The sequence below is a fragment of the Stomoxys calcitrans genome, chromosome 2 (genome assembly GCF_963082655.1).
Source record: "Stomoxys calcitrans chromosome 2, idStoCalc2.1, whole genome shotgun sequence".
Taxonomy (NCBI): Eukaryota; Metazoa; Arthropoda; class Insecta; order Diptera; family Muscidae; genus Stomoxys; species Stomoxys calcitrans.
This window is the reverse complement of record NC_081553.1, coordinates 174,743,111-174,761,965: the sequence shown is the minus strand read 5'-3', so window position 1 is coordinate 174,761,965 and position 18,855 is coordinate 174,743,111. Positions and strand designations below refer to the sequence as shown.

Genomic DNA, 18,855 nt, shown 5'->3' with positions numbered 1-18,855 from the left:
AAGGCGGCTGCATCTGCCGGAACGTAATTGAGCCAGATATACTCTGGTTTGCTGGGGGAGGTCAATTTCTCATATCTGGTGATGTGCATTAGCATCACTTTTTAAAATGAGGCTCTGTTTCCCTGCAGAAGCGGCTTCAAACAGCAACTTAAGGCTTGAAGGCGGCATCTCTGAATCGTGTAGCATATATAGGGAAGCCAGCCAGTAATGAGACTTATTTATCTTTGCCCTAAGATATTTTTCTATCAACCTCTCTAGAGTCTTCAGCATAAAGGATGACAGACTAATAGGACGAAAATCTTTCGCCCTCTTGTGGTAGGGTTTTTCCCGCTTTCGGAATGGAAATGATCCTTGTGTCTCTTCATTCCACAGGCATGTACCACCTCTTATGCACCACTCTTTTTCAGAGACAAAAGTACTCGCATACAGTTAGTGGCTGCATTTCAAAGCAATGCAGATAGAACACTTCCTTAATTTGGCCCACTATACGATTCTTGTCCAAAGAATGGGCATTTCACACGCAGCGTATAGTAACATGACATACTCTTTGTAGGCTCACTTATTAATTATACCACGAATTCGATCCAGACCATGATTTGTCATCATCTTGTGTATAGGTATAGAATGCCCAGAAGTGACAAGGAAGATCTTCATAATCTAGAGCAATAGGTTCAGTGCTACAAGAGAGAACCTCTAGACCAAGTGGACTGGACAACTTACCTGCAGACACGATAGAAGATGCGGTGAATAACTACCAGGTGAATGTTGTTCTTGCAGAAGGACCGCCACTCATCGCACCAGAGGAACTTGATCATTGTCGTCAAACCAGAGTAGTTCTGGCTCAATTACGATCCGGCAGATGAAGCCACCTCAACTCCTACAAAGCAGCAAGGATTGATGTCAATGTGCAGAATGTTTTTCCCACACGACCACTCGACTCAGACCTCATCCCTCTGGACACACCACACTTTAGTCACAGAGTTCCTAGATCTGGAACCACGCAAACGGAAGGTAAAACAATACAACATCCTGCTACAACAACAATAACGTTGTCATCTCGATGTTTCACTGTCTCAGGTTAAGTTAGGTTAGAAAGGCTGTCTATGTTGTAAACTCACTTGGACTATTTGAGGCCATTGTCATACCACAGTAGCTACAGCCCAGACTTCTAGTTAGAATCGTTCATACGACTGGTGCATTGGTAATCAGCGCACGCTACCAACCCGGCTACAAGATCGACCCGGTATACAGTGGCACAGAAAAGTCTACATACCCCACACAAAAACGCATTTTATGGAACAAAATTTTTGTACCAAAAACGTTTTCTTCCAGATATCGAATTGTTTCTGAAATTGTACACCAAATTCACCAGTGTTATAATCAATTGAAATTAATTGGGTTTTGTCACACACTCATTACGTAAGTGTCCGTTTACGAAGGTGACATTTCCTTAAAGGTGTGTAGACTTATCTGTTTCACTGTATAAAGTTTGTATCCATGTATCTGTCCGTCTGCTTATTTTCAAATAAAACTATCAGTTGAGATCACACTTCTAGATGCATAGACATAAACTTTGAGCTAGCAAGTTAAAATTTCCCCTCATATCAATTATATTTACCAACATACATGCTGAATACAATTCACATTTCTTCAACATTTGTTAAAGCAGTCTTATAAAATTTGCCTAAGATTAATGATGATGGCTAGTGTATACAATTCCTCCTGGCCACACTTTACTCATCATTTATTTGTTCGAAGTTCAATTAATGGAAAACACGTAACATCTTTGCTCAAGGACTCAACTCTTTTATGCCAAGTCATGATTTTCGTAGCATGTTATGTTATTGATATAATTTTGCCAAATAATGGCATGACAACTACAAATCGAAAAACGAAATTCTGTTATTTGAATCTTAATTATGATAAAATTAATTGAAGTATGACCGATGCCAATAATATTATAAATCAATCTCCTCAATTTGGGTTTGAAATAAAACGATGAAACTAACATATTTTATATTATTATGATAGTCTAGTGGGAAGAACCATAGCCAAAAATGGAGGTGTAGCCAGTGTTGCCGTTTTTGGTAGGTTAGGTTGAAAATAGGGTGCAGATACTAATACGCCCCATGCCATTATGGACATACACCTAAGCCAGTAATCGGCTTGTTGTGCGCTCTAAAAACTGTAAAGTAACCTTTAACAAGAAAATTTTAAGTTAGAAATTTCGTGCTTCTTACAAAATCATTAATTGTTTTCAATTCCACTCCCCTAAGTTGGTTCATTTCTGATATTGTATCTCCACCTATGATCCGGTATCTGTTAGACGCGAAAGCCGGGCAATGATAAAGGAAATTCTCCAACGTCTTATTATCTTCCCCGCATGCCCTATACATGCTATCACTTGCCGCACCGATTTTACATAAGTGAGCTCGTAGCCCTATATGTCCCGTTATGATGCAAATTGCATATTTTGCCCATGAACATTCCACTAATGAACAGGGGCAAACTTCTCACATATCAATGAGTGCAGACCGATTCAAGTTAAAACTCAATGATAAGGGGCCTCCTTTTTATAGCTAAGTCCGAACGGTGTGCCGCAATGCGACACCACTTTGGAGAGAAGTTTTACATGGCATAGTACCTCACAAATGTTGCCAGCATGAGGAGGGGAACACCAACGCTGAAAATATTTTTCTGATGGTCTCACCACTCCTATGGGTGACCACCATAAATGACCTTATTACGGATGCTGACTGAGGAGGGATTTGAACCCGTCTGCTACGCAGGTGATGTTGTAATACATCTAAGTGGTAAAAATCCGAACGATCTATGCAGAAGGGCCGAAAGGGTCTTGCATATGGCATATAACTGGGGTAGATCCAGAGGACTCAATGTTAACCCAGACAAGACTGAAATATACCTGTTCACGGGGAAGACGAAGGTGGGACAATTTAACTCACCACGTTTCCTTAATAAGACGATATCGATATCTGACAAGGTCAAATACTGATCTTGCCCGTAGTGGTGTGGTACTAACGCGACGACGTCGAGTGTGAACATCTTTACCGACAATAAAATTGCTATAAGGGTGATAACAACCAGGACGGTAAGGTCATGAACAATTCTTGCAGTGTTAGAAGGAGATTAACGCCTTTTCTGAGGATGGCAAAATCCGCATCGTTTGGGTACCGGGCCATATCGGAGTAAGGGAAAATGAAAGGGTAGACGATTTGGCGGTGACGGCAAGAGGACTGCCGTCAATAAACTTGGCTAACCCGAAGCCTTTCGGGTCGACGCAGTCCAAGTTAAGGGAGTGGGCGACGAATGCGCATGCAACATTGTGAAACAGCGAAACGGTCGGTAAGACGGCGAAAATCCTAAGAGGGGATCCAGATCGTGAGAAGACGAGGCTATTACTGAAAGGAAGCAAGAAGGAGGTCAGTATTTCAGCTTTCGGTATCATAACAGGACATATAGCACCACGAGCTCACTTACGCAAAATAGGTGCGGTAAGTGATAGCATGTGTAGGGCATGTGGGAAAGATGATGAGATATTGGAGCATTTCCTATGTCATGCCCGGCTTTCGTGGCTAACAGACACCGGCACTAAGGTGGAGAAACAATACCAGACATGAACCAATTTAGGGGCTTGGTATGGAAAACAATAAGAGATTTTGTAGGTAGCACGGAATTGCTGACTTAGAATTGCTTTTTGGAGGTTATTTTTTAGTATCTAGGGCACACAAGAAGACGATTACTGGCTTAGGAGTAAGTCCATTAGAGTGTCCCAAAAAACAACAAGTAAAAAGGCGTTAGGTGCGGCCGGGCCGAACTTTAGATACCACCTCGGGTATATATGTAAACCACCTTTTGTCAAAAATCGAAAAGCCTAACATAAGTCACTGAGTCAAATTTCAGTGAAATCGGATAATAAATGTAGCTTTTATGGGCCTATATGGGGGCTATAGAAGATATAGTTCGATATAGCCCATTTTCGAACTTATCCTGCTTATGGACAAGAAAAGAATCTGTGCAGAGTTTCAGCTCAATATCTCTATTTTTAAAGACTGTAGCGTGATTTCACCAGACAGACGGACGGCCATGGCTAGATGGTCTTAGATTTTTAAGCTGATCAAGAATATATATACTATATAGGGTCAAAAATGGATATTTCGATGCGTTGCAAAAAGAATGACAAAATTAAGGTGGTATGACAAAATGCATTTTTGGTTTCTCGAACATTTGTTAGGTTTTGGTAGGATTTGTTTAAAATGTTGATAGAAAATAGTCTTCCTGAGTGGCAACACTGCCGGTAGTACATAGACTAGCTCAAGTTAGGTAAAAGGTATATCAATTTCGTTTTTATTATAATTGACGTCGCTATAATTGACGAGTGTAGTCAAACCAAACTAGGCATCGTTATTGAATGTCATACAAGAACAACGTATAGCTTTATTCGTACTTTCGACATACTGACGGGCGTACAGATAGACTTAGACTGTCAAAACGACAAAGAATATGCATATATACTTTAAAGGGTTTCAATCAGCGTTACCGTTGTACCACTTTAGTGTCAAATTTGACACTTTTTTCTGACGATGCTATATTAATGTGCTATCGTTGGGCCATTAGTTAGTTTTTGGGCCACTTTTCCACTATATTAAAAATTATTCATTTTAGGCGTGGTTCCACTTAAATAACCGTGTTACATACCAGTGTGTACGTTAGCATGTCTGACTATGACTCTATGTTAAATAGCTGGGTTCAAACCCTGGCTAAAGCATCCGATGGTGACACCTTTGCAAATTCCCGGGGCTATCAGTTATACACTCATAGAAAAAAGTTTGCTGAACATAGCAAATACTGTCTGCTGAATATTAGCAGATAATTTTGCTGCATCAAGTTTAAGTCCGATTCGGACCATAAGTGAAATGAATGCTGAACATTGTAGAAGTCATTGAATTGCTCCTTGTAGGAGATCAAGAAGGGAGCTGTATCAAGCTATTGATCAATACAGACCATATTAGACGCATATGGTAAATGTCATGAAAGAAGCCGTTGTACAAAATTTCTGCGAATCGGGTGAAAATTGCGACCTCTAGAGAATCATGAAGTCATGATCCCAGATCGGTTTATATGGCAGCTATATGAGGTTATGTACCAAATCAGATGTGAATGGCGCCCTCTATTGCAAGATCTAAAATCGTTTTATATGACAGCTATACCAGATTATGTACCGATTTGAATCATACTTAGCACAGTTGTTGGAAGTGATACCATAACACCACGTGCAAAATTTCTGTCAAATCGGAAGAGAATTGCGCCCTCTAGAGGCGCAAGAAATCAAGATCCCAGATCGATATATATGGCAGCTATGCCAGGTTATAAACCGATTTGCACCAACTTAGTACAGTTGTTGGAAGAGATACCAAAACACTATGTGCAAAATTACAGCCAAATCTGAGAAGAATTGCGACCTCTAAAAGCTGAAGAAGTCAAGATCAGTTTATATAGCAGCTATAGCAGGTTATGGTCCGATATGAACCATACTTAGTGCAGTTGTTGGAAATGCTGCCAAAACACCACGTACAAAATCGGATCGGACGAGAATTGCGCCCTCTAGAGGCTCAAAAAGTCAAGACCCAAGATCGGTTTATATGACAGCTATATCAAAACATGGACCGATTTGGGCCATTTACAATCCCAACCGTCCTGCACTAATAAAAAGTATTTGTGCAAAATTTCAAGTACCTAGCTTTACTCCTTCGAAAGTTAGCGTGCTTTCGACAGACAGACGGACGGACATAGCTATCAACATCAAGAATATATATAATTTATGAGGACTTAGATGCATATTTCGAGGTGTTACAAACAGAATGACGAAATTATATCCTCCACCCTATGGTGGAGGGTACAAAAAGGCTATTCCAGTCATGTACGCATTAGTAGAGCAATAACAAAAATAACATTTCGAAATGTTTTCGAAATGCTGACCGAAATGTTTGCTAATACAGCAGCCCTATGTTTGCTGAAACAGCAATAATATCTGCTTTCTCATTTTCAGCAGACAAAACCTGCTGTTTTAGCAAACATGTTTACTGTTTTTAATAGCAAATTTTGGTTGAGTGTAGAGTATTTAATAGTCGGCTGCCAAGTACGATTTAAGTCCGTCAAAAACCTGATGTAGCACCCATATAAACGGATCTGCGGATTTAACTTCTTGAGCTCATGGAAATAGCAATTGTTATCCGATTGGGCTGAAATTTTGCAAGTAGTGTTTTGTTATGACTTTCAACAACCGTGCCAAGTACGGTCCAAATCGGTCACTAACCTGATATAGCTCTCATATAAACCGATCTCCCGAATAGTCTTCTACTTCCTCTAGATGCTTCAATTTGTAGAATTTGGCAGAAATTTGATTCGTAAAACACACAGATGTCTTCAAGTTAGTTTGTTTTCACAGAATCCGTGCCAGTGGGTTCCCAAGATTCGACCCGGCCATGCTGAACTTAGCACATTTTTACTTGCTTCAATCACCATCATGATTCAATCCCAGTCCTCATAAACACCGGATTTCCTTCTAGGGGTTGTGAAAATATCCCTATGAGCGCAAAAACAATTATTAAGAGGAATTTGGATATTACGCCACCCCTTTTGCATGCAATCTATTCTTTCTAGTGACTTAATAACTATCGGAAAATATCTCGGTATCCAAAACACCAGGTTTCAGCCAAATTTAAGTTAAAGACAATTATTCTTTAATCGCTGTAAAAGCTCTTAAGGAACACAGTCCTTAATTTGGTATTACGACCCTAAGGTTTCGATAAAGGTTAGACTTCACTCATTTTTTTTTTTGCGCAGATAAGATACACACAGCCCTTTTAGCAGAACATTCTTTGAAAACAAACTCTTTTAGCAAGATACCATTGGCCCAAAATGAACTACTAACTATAGTGTCCAACAACCTGTTCGGAACTATAACTTGCACTATGCACCCGATTTCCGAACCTGGTATGGTCCATATCGGATCATATTTAGATATATTCTGCGAAATCGGGTAATAAATGCGCTTTTTATGTGCTTAAGACCCTAACCTCGGCATGTATTACCCGATTTTGCTGAAATTTGGTACAGCGAGTTGTGGAACCCTTCGACATTCGTACCGAGTATGGAGTAGATGGGTTTATATTTGTATATGGGTACTATATATACCAATCTCCTGATTTAAGGTCATATCATGCGTATTTATTACCCAATTTCGCTGAAACTCATTACAGTGAGTTGAGCTGGCGATTTCGACTTCCGCTTCAAGTATTGTCCAGACCGTTGGGTATAGCTGACATATTACCCGATTTAAATTTAGCACAGCAAGTTTTATGACAATCTTACCGAGTATGGTCCATATCGCACTTGATTTGAATATTACTAAATTTCCCATGAACATTCAATTTAGGAACATATACTTCTCTCCTATCGATGAATGCAGTCCGATTAATGTTAACGCTCAATGTTAAGGGGCCTCCTTTTTTATACCGAGTCCGAACGGCGTGCCGCAGTGCGACACCTGTTTGGAGAGAAGTTTTACATGGCATAGTACCTCACAAATATAGCCATCATTAATAAAGTGATAACCAACGCTGAACATTTTTCTGTCTCACACCGGGATTTGAAGCAAGGAGCTCGGCATCATATGCGCACATGCTAACCTCTGCGACACGGTGGCCTTATTTGGATATAGATGTTATGGAAACCGATCTCTCAATTTAAGGTTTGGGGACCATTAATGGCTCGTCTAAGATAAACAGTTATGCTTTGGAGAATTCGACGTTTTTATACCCTACACCACTACTGTGGTACAGGGTTTATAACTTAGTGCATTTGTTTGTAACACCCAAAAATAAGAGAGATCGACCCTTTTGATAAGTATACCGATTAACTCAGAATCACTTTCTGATTCGATTTAACTATGTCCGTATGCCTGTCCATGTTAATTTGTGTAGAAAATTCAGGTCGCAGTTTTCATCCGATCGTCTTCAAATATGGTACAGGCATGTTATTCGGCCTAGAGACAAAGCCTACTGAAATTGGAAAAAATCAGTTCAGATTTGGATATAGCTTCCATATATATGTTCGTCCGATTTCGTGTTATAATGCAATAAAATGGTAATTTGTTAAACGATTCTCTCGAAATTTGGCAGGAAGTCTTTTCTAATGACTCTCAATATTGCTGGTGAATTTCACAGAGATCGGTTCAGATTTAGATATAGCTCTTATATATATATATATATATATATATATATATATATATATATATATATATATATATCGCCCGATTTTCACTCCTAGAGCAAAAACTTTGTACAACTCTTTCCTCGACGATTTCCAAAATATCTAAAAAATTTAGTCGAAATCGGTTCAGATTTAGATATAGCTCCCATATATATGTTCGACCCATTTGCTGTTATAATGCAATAAAATGGTCATTTGTTAACCGATTCTCTCGAAATTTGGCAGGAAGCTTTTTTTAATGACTTTCGACATTACTAGAGAGTTTCATGGAAATCGGTTCAGATTTAGATATAGCTCTCATATATATATATCGCCCGATTTTCACTCCTAGAGGCACTGCAGGCGCATTTATTAACCAATCTTGTCAAAATTTTGCACAACGCTTTCCTCGACGACTGCCACAGTATCCGAGAAGTTTGCTTGAAATCGGTTCAGATTTAGGTATAGCTCCCATATATATGTTCGTCCGATTTGCTGTTATAATGCAATAAAATGGTCATTTGCTGAACGATTCTCTCGAAATTTGGCAGGAACGATTTTCTACTAACTCTCGACATTAGTGACAAATTTCATAAAAATCGGTTCAGATTTAGATAAAGATCTCATATATATATAGCCCGAATTTCACTCCTAGAGGCACTGCAAGCGCATTTATTAACCAATCTTGCCAAAATTTTGCACAACGCTTTCCTCGACGACTGCCACAGTATCCGAGAAGTTTGCTTGAAATCGGTTCAGATTTATGTATAGCTCCCATATATATGTTCATCCGATTTCCAGTAATATTGCAATAAAATGGTCATTTGTTAACCAATTCTCTCGAAATTTGGCAGGAAGCATTTTTTAATGACTCTTAATACTACTGGGTTTTATAGAGATCGGTTCAGATTTAGATACAGCTCTCATATATATATATATATATATATATATATATATATATATATATATATATATATATATATATATATATATATATATATATATATATATATATATATATATATATATATATATATATATATATATCGCCCAATTTTCACTCCTAGAGCCATTGCAAGCGCATTTATTGACCAATCTTCCCAAAACATTGTACAACTCTTTCCTCGACGATTTCCGCAATATCTACAAAATTTAGTCGAAATCGGTTCGATTTAGGTATAGCATCCATATATATGTTCATCCGATTTGCTGTTATAATGCAATAAAATGGTCATTTGTTAGCCAATTCTCTCGAAATTTGGCAGAAAGGATTTTCTAAAGTATCTCAATATTACTGGTGAATTTCATAGAGATCGGTTCAGATTTCGATATAACTCCCATATATATGTTTGTCCGATTTCCAGTAATAATGCAATGAAATGGTCATTTGCTCACCAATTCTCTTGAAATTTGCCAGAAAGGATTTTCTAAACACTCTCAATATTACTGGTCAATTTTATAGATATCAGTTCAGATCTAGATATAGCTGTCATATATATATATCGCCCGATTTTCACTTCTATGGCCACTGCAAGCGCATTTATTGACCAATCTTGACAAAATTTTGTACAGCGATTGACACTACCACAATATATAAGAAGTTTACTAGAAATCGGTTCAGATTTAAATATAGCTCCCATATATATATTCGTCAGATTTTCAATAATATTGTCATTTGTTCACCGTATTTATTAAAGTTTGAACATATTTGCTCAAAATTTGTTAGGTATTGTATAATAACCCATCTGAAAACATCTGCCGAGGCCCAGATTTGTACCTATAGGTTAGGTGTAGGGTAATAAAGTCGGCACCGCCCGCCTTTTGCCTTTCCTTACTGGTTTTAATTTAAACAAATTGCAAATTTGCAAATTTTGCCAATTTTGGCAAACTTCTCACATATCATTGAGTGCAGTCCGATTTAAGTTTAAGCTCAATTATAAGAGGTCTTGTTTTTATAGCCGAGTCCGAACGGCGTGCCGCAGTGCGACACCTCTTTGGAGAAAAGTTTTGCATGGCACAGTACCTCACACATGTTGCCAGCATTAGGAGGGGAAAACCGCCGCTAAAAGTTTTTTCTTATGGTCTCGCCAGGATTCGAACCACGGCGTTCAGCGTCATGGGCGGACATGCTAATCTCTGCGTTACGGTAGCCTCCATAGCCCAGAGGTTAGCATCAATATTCCCCCATAGAACTTTTTCATGTTTGCCTTTAAGTTTTCCACAATACTAAATACTTGAAACAATTTAAAACTTTATATTCACCTTGGCCAAAAAAAAAATCAACTAAATTTATTTCATCAAAAACTAATTTATGCGGCCGAATAACTTTGCCGAATCACAGGTGCGATTAAATAAATGTATTACAATAATTTGCATGGAACTTTGGCATATTTTTCTTGTTGTCCTGCCAGGACAAAGAAAAACTTTGTTTTGCGTGGAACACAAAACAAGAAAAAAAAGCAACCTAAGTAATACGGCCATTCATCCATCAAATGAAGAAATGGAAAAAAGAAACCTACGCAAATCGTAACAATGCCAATAACGATGATGATGATGATGATAGCCTAACGTCCGACACTAAAAATGGCACAACACTAAGCCAACGGAGTGTAATGGAAAAACAAAACGAGTATTGAGACGAAAAACACTTGCAGATCTTAATTACGATACTTACAAATAAATGATGGGTGATAAATTAATCCAATAAACGTTGGTGAATGCGAGAGCGGCAGCGTCTGCAATCGAATGGATAAGCGGCACACAGGCTAATTTTGAATTGGCGCCTTAGATGATATTTTCTCAAAACGGGAGGTTCAATTTAAGACTCAGCTATTCAAGCTTTTCACTTCGCTGATTTTGTTTTGTTTGTCGTCAGAAGCACTCAAGTGTGAAATTCACTTATTAATCACGTTAAATGGACCTATGCCTAGAATTTGCAAAAATTTTGTTTAATTCAAAAATAAATCACAAAACGCACACAATCACTATTCACAAATACTTTTGAAAAGTCTTAGATTCAAGTCGTCAACACAGAAATTTTATATCATCCTTCAACTAAAATTCCAACCTAAAACAAGTTTAAATACCAATTTAAATTTTAACAAAAATTATCTTCACATACAATTTTCCAGCCAGCGTTTTTTTTTACTTTTTTCCTAAACTTCTTTTCACTGTAAACACTTTAAATCAGAATTTTTGTTTATTTTCTTTGTTTCTCTATGGTTTTCACTTTTCAAATTTTAACTGTCTATAATCCAGACCACAGGATATGCTTTTGTTAAAGTTTCTGTAGTCCGTTTGGTTATTTTAGCGTGTAACGCAACAGGCTGACGACGCAAAGATAACTCAGGTTGAAACGTTTCAGTGACAACGTTTTATATTCAAAATCAGCAAAAATGTTTGCCTTCTTCATTGGCAAACAAATACCATGGCACTCAGAGAGTTTCGCATGGAGGACCACACAAACACTCACACACACACACATAGCAGTAAAACAGAATGAAAATTCACAAACGAATCGCAAATGTTTGTTGTAGAGCATGCGTTGTTCACTGTATTTGTGTTGTTGCAGACACTAACTTACACTTACACACACACACACACACACACAATCATTTCCCACCCACACTTCATAAGGCGTCTATAGAGGAGCAAAACATCCTGTTGCGTATGGAAACGCATTGTTTTGAAATCGTAAATGTTGCTTCACCTTACGAAACTTTGTAAATAATGTTGAGATACAATGTTGCTAAACATAACCCTTTAGGTAATGCTATGAGGCACAGTAATTTCGTTGTCACAAGTAGAAAATTTTAAAACAGCTTGAATTTTTACATAAAAAATCTTAAGGACTTTAGTTCACCCTCTAAGAGGATGAGAAATAGAAGAGAGAGTTTCTGCTTGGTTTTCCCAATACCGTAAAAAAACAGGCGTTAAAGACACAACATGTTCCAAGTACTTCAATTGGATTCACTTTGAGGGTTGCAACATTTTCAAGCTTTTATACCCTCCACCATAGGATGGGGGTATACTAAATTCGTCATTCCGTTTGTAACACCTCGAAATATGCGTCTAGGACTCCATAAAGTATATATTTTCTTGATCGTTAGACATTTTAAATCGATCTAGCCATGTCCGTCCCTCTGTCGAAAGCACGCAAACATTCGAAGGAGAAAAGCTAGCTGCTTGAAATTTTGCTCAAATACTTCCGATAAGTGTGAGTCGGTAAATGGGCCAAATCGATCAATGTTTTGATATAGCTACCATATAAACCGGTCTTGGGTCTTGACTTCTTGAGCATCTACAGGGCGCAATTCTTATCTGATTGGGCTGAAATTTTGCACGTGGTATTTTGGTTTCACTACCAACAACTGTGCTAAGTATGCTTGAAATCGGTTCACACCCTGGTATAACTGTCATATATACCGATCTTGGATCTTGACTTCTTGAGCCGATAGAGGGCGCAATTCGTATCCGATTTGGCTGAAATTTTGCACGTGGTGTCACTTCCAACAACTATGCTAAGTATGGTTGAAATCGGTTCATAACCTGATATAGCTGCCATATAAACCGATCTGGGATCTTGACTTCTGGACCAAATAGAGGGCGCAATTCTCATCCGATTTGGCTGAAATTTTGCATAAAGTTGTTGGTTACGACTTCCAACTACTGTGCCAAATATGGTTCAAATCGGTCCATGACCTAATATAGCTGTTATATAAACCGATCTGGGATCTTGACTTCTTCAGCCACTAGAGGGCGCAATCTTTATCCGATTTGGCTAAATTGTTGGAAGCCAATAGTACAATTGTTGGAAGCCATAACAGAATACCACACGAAAATTTCTGCCTGTGGCTTCCAGGGGCCCAAGAAGTCAAATCTGGAAATCAGTTTATATGGGAGCTATATCAGGTTACAGACCGATTTGGATCGTACTTAACACAGTTGTTGGAGGTCATAACAGAACATTAAGTGCAAAATTTTACCAAAATAGGACAAAATTGCGGCTTCCACGGGCTCAAAAAGTCAAATCTGGAGTTCAGTTTATATGAGAGCTATATCAGGTTATGGGAACTATTGTATATCGTAATGTGAACCGATATGGCCCATTTGCAATCCCCAAATAGTAAGTACCTGTTCAATTTTTCAAACGGCTAGCTTTACGCGTATGACAGTTGTCGTTATTTTGATAGACAGCCGGACATGAGAAGATCGACACAGAATGTCGAGACGATCAAGAATATATATATACTTATACGGAATGACTAGATCAGTATACACCCATCCTATGGTGGTGGATATAAAACTCGGAAAAGAAAATCTTAGATTGGACTTCCGTGCTACTTACAAAATCCTTAATTGTTTTCCATACCACTCACCTAAGTTGGTTCATGTCTGGTATCGCATTGGTGTCTGTTAGCAGCGAAAACCGAGCTAGGTTAAGTTAGGTTAGGTTTATGTGGCAGTCTGCCATCAGACTCACTTAGACGTTTCCGTCCATTGTGATACCACAGGAACGGAAGAAGGAAGATGTCTTCTAATTCCTACCGTTGAACCATCCAGATCGCTTTAAAAACCCAATAACTTGCGAATGTTTACATCCGCTAAATCAGACGGTTCTCAAAAAAATGAGAACTTAAAGCGGAACTCCTTTTGACTGCTAGTGCGAGACACATTCACAGAAGGTGTTCTTTAGTCTTTTCTTCTTCGATGTCCTCACAGGTTCTGAACAAGTCATTACTGGCAATCTTCAGTCTGTCCGCATGTTTTCCACTTAGACAATGACCTGTCGTGATGGACACAATGACGGAGACATCTGTTCTAGCCAATGACGCCAAATCGGTAGACCTCTTCGAGTCTAGATTGGGCCACATAGTTTTGGGATGCTCACAACCCCCTCTTTGTGACCATCTATCATTCGTTGTCCATCGGGCCTGGTCCGTCCGCTTTACAATTCGATGGCGCGGCACCCAGAACAGGTGGATTTTGAACTGTTCAGCCATATCATTGAGAGATCTGCGACAGTCGAGGGCGGTTTTTATGTTCAGAAATACGTTCTCCAGGGATTTAATGTCGGCGTGGCTGTCTGAGAAGATATTTATGTCAATCGTCGTTATGACATTATATCTGAGCCATTCCACCACTTCGATAAAACCAGTTCTAGAACTTTAGAGTACACCCTAAAGCCCACCTGGTCGTTTAGTTTGCAACCATCCGTATAGAATTCTATATAACTTCTGTTACCAATCGGTTCGATATAACCAGTTCTAGATGTTTAGAGTACACCCCAAAGCCCACCTGGTCGTTTAGTTTGAAACCATCGGTATAGAAGTCTATGTAAGTTCTGTTACCAGGGATAACGTAGTTCCAATCGGTTCTATCAGGAATAGTGGTACTGTACTTTTTATCAAAAAGCGGCCAAAGCCGCCACATGACCAATGAGAAAGCTCCCTTAGCATTAGATGTAGCATTAAACTCAGTGCATCAGGTGGTGTTGTCCTCAGTGCGGCTGTGATACACAATCAAGCCATTCTTTGAATCCGGTTAAGTATTGAGCAGTAGGTGGACTTTTGAAGCGGCGTCCACCAGACCACAACATCATATAGCATTAGAGGTCTGATAACTGCAGTATATACCCAATGCATGACACGCGGTCTAAACCCTTAACTTTTGGCAATGGCTCCTTTGGATTTGGAAGCGCAAGATACCTGGAAACACCCAGGTTTCTATAAATGGAACATTCTATACTCGCAAGGAGACAGGTTCCACTGTAGGCATTTTGTATCTCCTGCTGAAAAGAACTACTTCTGTCTTACACGTATTTATACCTACGCCACTTTCGACAGCCCACTTTGCTGTTGCACGTAGATCTTCCCAGCTTAGAGTGCTGGGAAACTTTCCACTAACCGCAATAGCCACGTCATCAGCTTACGCGACTACTTTTACACCTTTATCTCTCAGAGACAATAATGTATTGTTAATGACTATGACTATATTCCAAGGTAGCGGAGATAGTACACCTCCTTAAGGTGTTACTCTGTTACTCAGAGATACCAAGCCTGCTGTCATGCATATTTTAGTAAGTAAGTTAGGTCGTGAAGGGCTGTTTCAGTGGATTTGCATTTACTATATGGATTTTCCTGCTTTCGGAATGAAGATGACCTTCGTCCTCCATCCCAGACACAATTTCCCTAATATCCTCCGACGAATGCATACCAGTGACAACCTTTTCTGTCGCCACTTTGCTTGTTGGAGAGTTTCCCGGGAAATATGTATCAATGAGTAGTTCTAGTGTTTCCTCACTAGACATTGTCCATACATTCTCTGAGTTTTGAATATTCCCCACGGTAATAGGTCTCGAGGACAAAATCTTCCTAGCCTAGACGCCTCAGATGTATTCTCCACGGAGCTGCAGAATTCTAACCAGGATTTTTTCTTTGCCTTTCTCAGCTCGCCCTTATATCTTCTTAACTCTCGTGGCTTTTGCTCTGTTAAAGAGTTTTCTGCAGTCCTTCCTTACACCAACCAGCTCTGGGGTCCACCATGGCGGTCACTGTTTGCCCATTGGCTTGACACTAGGACATGCTGACACAAGCGAGTCATTCAGGTCCTTCGCTTGATCACTATGTCTATATCCTCCGCAGTTTCCACTTTCTTTTCTGGTCTAGAAGAGATAGACGCGCAGAATTTGTGCCAATCCGCCTTTCTTCTGTTTAGCCTAGGGACTACTTCTGCAGCATTTTCTCCAAGGCCGAAACTAATATAACGATGATCAGAGAAGATGTCACAAAGATCCCAAGCAAACATATTGGAAATGCTCCAACGTCTTATCATTTTCCCCACATGCTATCACTTTCCGCACCGATTTTGCATAAATGAGCTTGTAGTCCTATATGTCCCGTTATGATACCAAAAGCTACACTATCCTCCTTCTTACTTCCTTTCAGTCCTTTCAGCCTCGTCCTCTCACGATCCGGATCACCCCATAGCGGTTTCGCCGTCCTACCGACTGTTTCGAAGTTCCACAGTGTTACATGAGCCATCGTCGCCCACGTCCTTAACTCGGACTGCGTCGATCCGAAAGGCTTCGGGTTAACCTAGTTTATGACGGCAATCCTTCTGCATTCACTGCCAAATCGACTGCTCTTTCATTTCACTTACTACCTCTGATCCGGTACCAAACTATGATGAGTGTGCCATCTTCACAGAAGGCGTTAACCTCCTTTTTACACTCCAAGACTGTTTGTGACCCTATCGTCTTGTTTGTTATTGCCCTGATGGCCAGTTTACTGTCCGTAATGATGTTCACCCTCGACGTTCTCTCGACAACACGACAATACCTCACGCATTTCGTGATCGCCCTGATCACTGCCTGCCCTGCACGATCGTATCATGGTCAGGCTGTCATTCAGTCCATGGATTCTCAATGTAGACCTGCAGTCCCATTCTCTCCTCTAACTTTTATCTATCTGTATATCATGATCTCCCAGTTGGGAATACCAGAGTTCCGTCAATCCAAGACTGTGCCTCTGGCAGAAGTGTCTCGCACTCGACTGCAAGTGTCATCTCAGGTATCCGATCGGAAATCTCTTTCATTCCTTCCAGGTTTTCTTTTGTCGCCTCAATTACACCGTAATTATTGTAACATGAAACCAACAAATTTAGACCTGCAGGCCCATTCTCTCCTCTAGCTTTTATCCATCTGTATAGTATGATCTCCCAGTTGGCAATAAAAGAGTTCCGTCAATCCAAGACTGCGCCTCTGGCAGCCATGTCTCGCACTCGAAATCAAGTGTCATCCCAGGTATCCTATCGGAAACCTCTTTCATTCCTTCCAGGTTTTCTTTTGTCACCGCAATCACACCGTAATTATTGTAACAATAATAACAAATTTGCATTCGAGCTTCGCTTACTCAAATATATCGTCCAAGGAAATTACATCACCGTTGAGGCAGATCTGAACGCGTTTTTACTTTTTCTACATTTTGTCATCTAATAACCAATGTTCTATTGCTTGCTTTTACTGACGGTGTATGCGCGTAGCAAATGTTTAGCAACAATGTTGCAATGCTTCATCACACAGGATTAACACAATTTATGAATGAATTTGTGATACTTAGCCAATATCTATTAGTTTTTCTGCGTAACTCCCCATCTTAGACAAATAAAATCATAGATAATACCATTGTAATTAATTGAATAAACACACTGCGATAAAAGAACTTATTTCCTCTTATACGTATACAGCAACAATTCTTTAACAAACTTTCAGATATCACTCAATAGGAAACCATCTTCTAAACTACTACTAAATTCCCCATGAGCATTCCACTCATATCAATGAGTGCAGTCTGATTAAAGTTTTTTTTTAGCTCAATGATAAGGGGCTTCTTTTTTATGCCAAGTGCGAACGGCGTGCCGCATAGCGACACCACTTGGGAGAGAAGTTTTAACATGACAGGATACCTCACAAATGTAGCCTGCTTTAGTAAGGGGATAACCAATTTTTCTCATATTTACGCCGGGATTTGAACCCAGGTGTTCGGCGTCATAGGCGGACATTCTTACCTCTGCACCACGGTGACCTCCAACAGTGGGTATCCAAAGTTCGGCACGACCAAACTAAATGCGTTTTTACGGTGGCCTCCAACGAAAATCCACTGTTTTATCGAAAAATTGTGTTCACCACAATTCATCATCATAAGAGTTTAGCTGTCCGTGCTTGCTCCATTTTCGTTTAGAGGCAAAAAATGTTTCATTTCATATGGTTCAAGAAGTGTTTAGAGGACATGACCCACAGTCAAAAAATCTTGTGAATAATTCTATAACATTTAAACAGATGAAGATGTCTACACGAAACTTGACATGGTGTATGTGGAGATAGTTTCCAATAAGCATGCAAAATTTGGAGACCCTAGTAGGTATAGGGGCGACCATCGTGCTGCCAAATAAGCATTTATAAGCCGATCGTCATAATTTTTTGCAAAAGATAGATCTCTACAAAAAAACATGTCTAAATGTCTGGAATATCTATAACGGTTTATGAGAAAAAGGAGTTACAACAATTTATATTTTGAAGATTTCAGTCAAGGTATCGTCGACCATTGGAAAGGTTACCAAATTCTCCGTATAATAAAATCAAATTTTATAAAAAGATACGAATTAAGATGAAAATATTTTATGAAAAAAATATTTCGAAAAGATTTAATTTTAAAGTTTTAGTTTAGATTATTTTAAAATGTTAAAGCGTAAAAAAGAGCCATAAGTACCATTTTTCTAAAAATGTTGACTTTAATGAACCATAACTAAGCACCTAAAAGTCGTAGCACCCTTTTCAAACATTCATTTCATAGGCTGAACACTTATTTTTATGTGCCGTTTACATATCCGTTTATATATAACGGGCCACTATGCGGCGTGCGAAGGGGATAACCACCTCTGACAATTTTTAAATTTCGTCGAAATCGGACAATAAATGCATAAAGACCTTAAATCGGGAGATCGGTCTATGTGGCAGCTATATCCAAATCAGGACCGATCTAAACAAAATAGAAAAAACAAGTAAAAGCGTGCTAAGTTCGACCG

General features: G+C 39.2%; 1 protein-coding gene across 2 annotated transcripts in view; it reads right to left on the bottom strand.

The window, feature by feature from the left end:
• LOC106089712 (putative uncharacterized protein DDB_G0274435) overlaps window positions 1-11,605 on the bottom strand; it is a 132,919-nt gene extending 121,314 nt beyond the window's left edge. The window contains exons 1-2 of one of the 2 annotated variants that reach the window (XM_059363609.1): window positions 11,339-11,605; window positions 10,946-11,197 (exon numbers count right to left, since the gene is read on the bottom strand). The gene's annotated coding sequence lies outside the window, so the exon portion shown is untranslated. The remainder of the gene's footprint in view (window positions 1-10,945; window positions 11,198-11,338) is intronic. The other variant, XM_059363608.1, reaches the window with a different exon arrangement.
• Window positions 11,606-18,855: the final 7,250 nt, after the last annotated feature.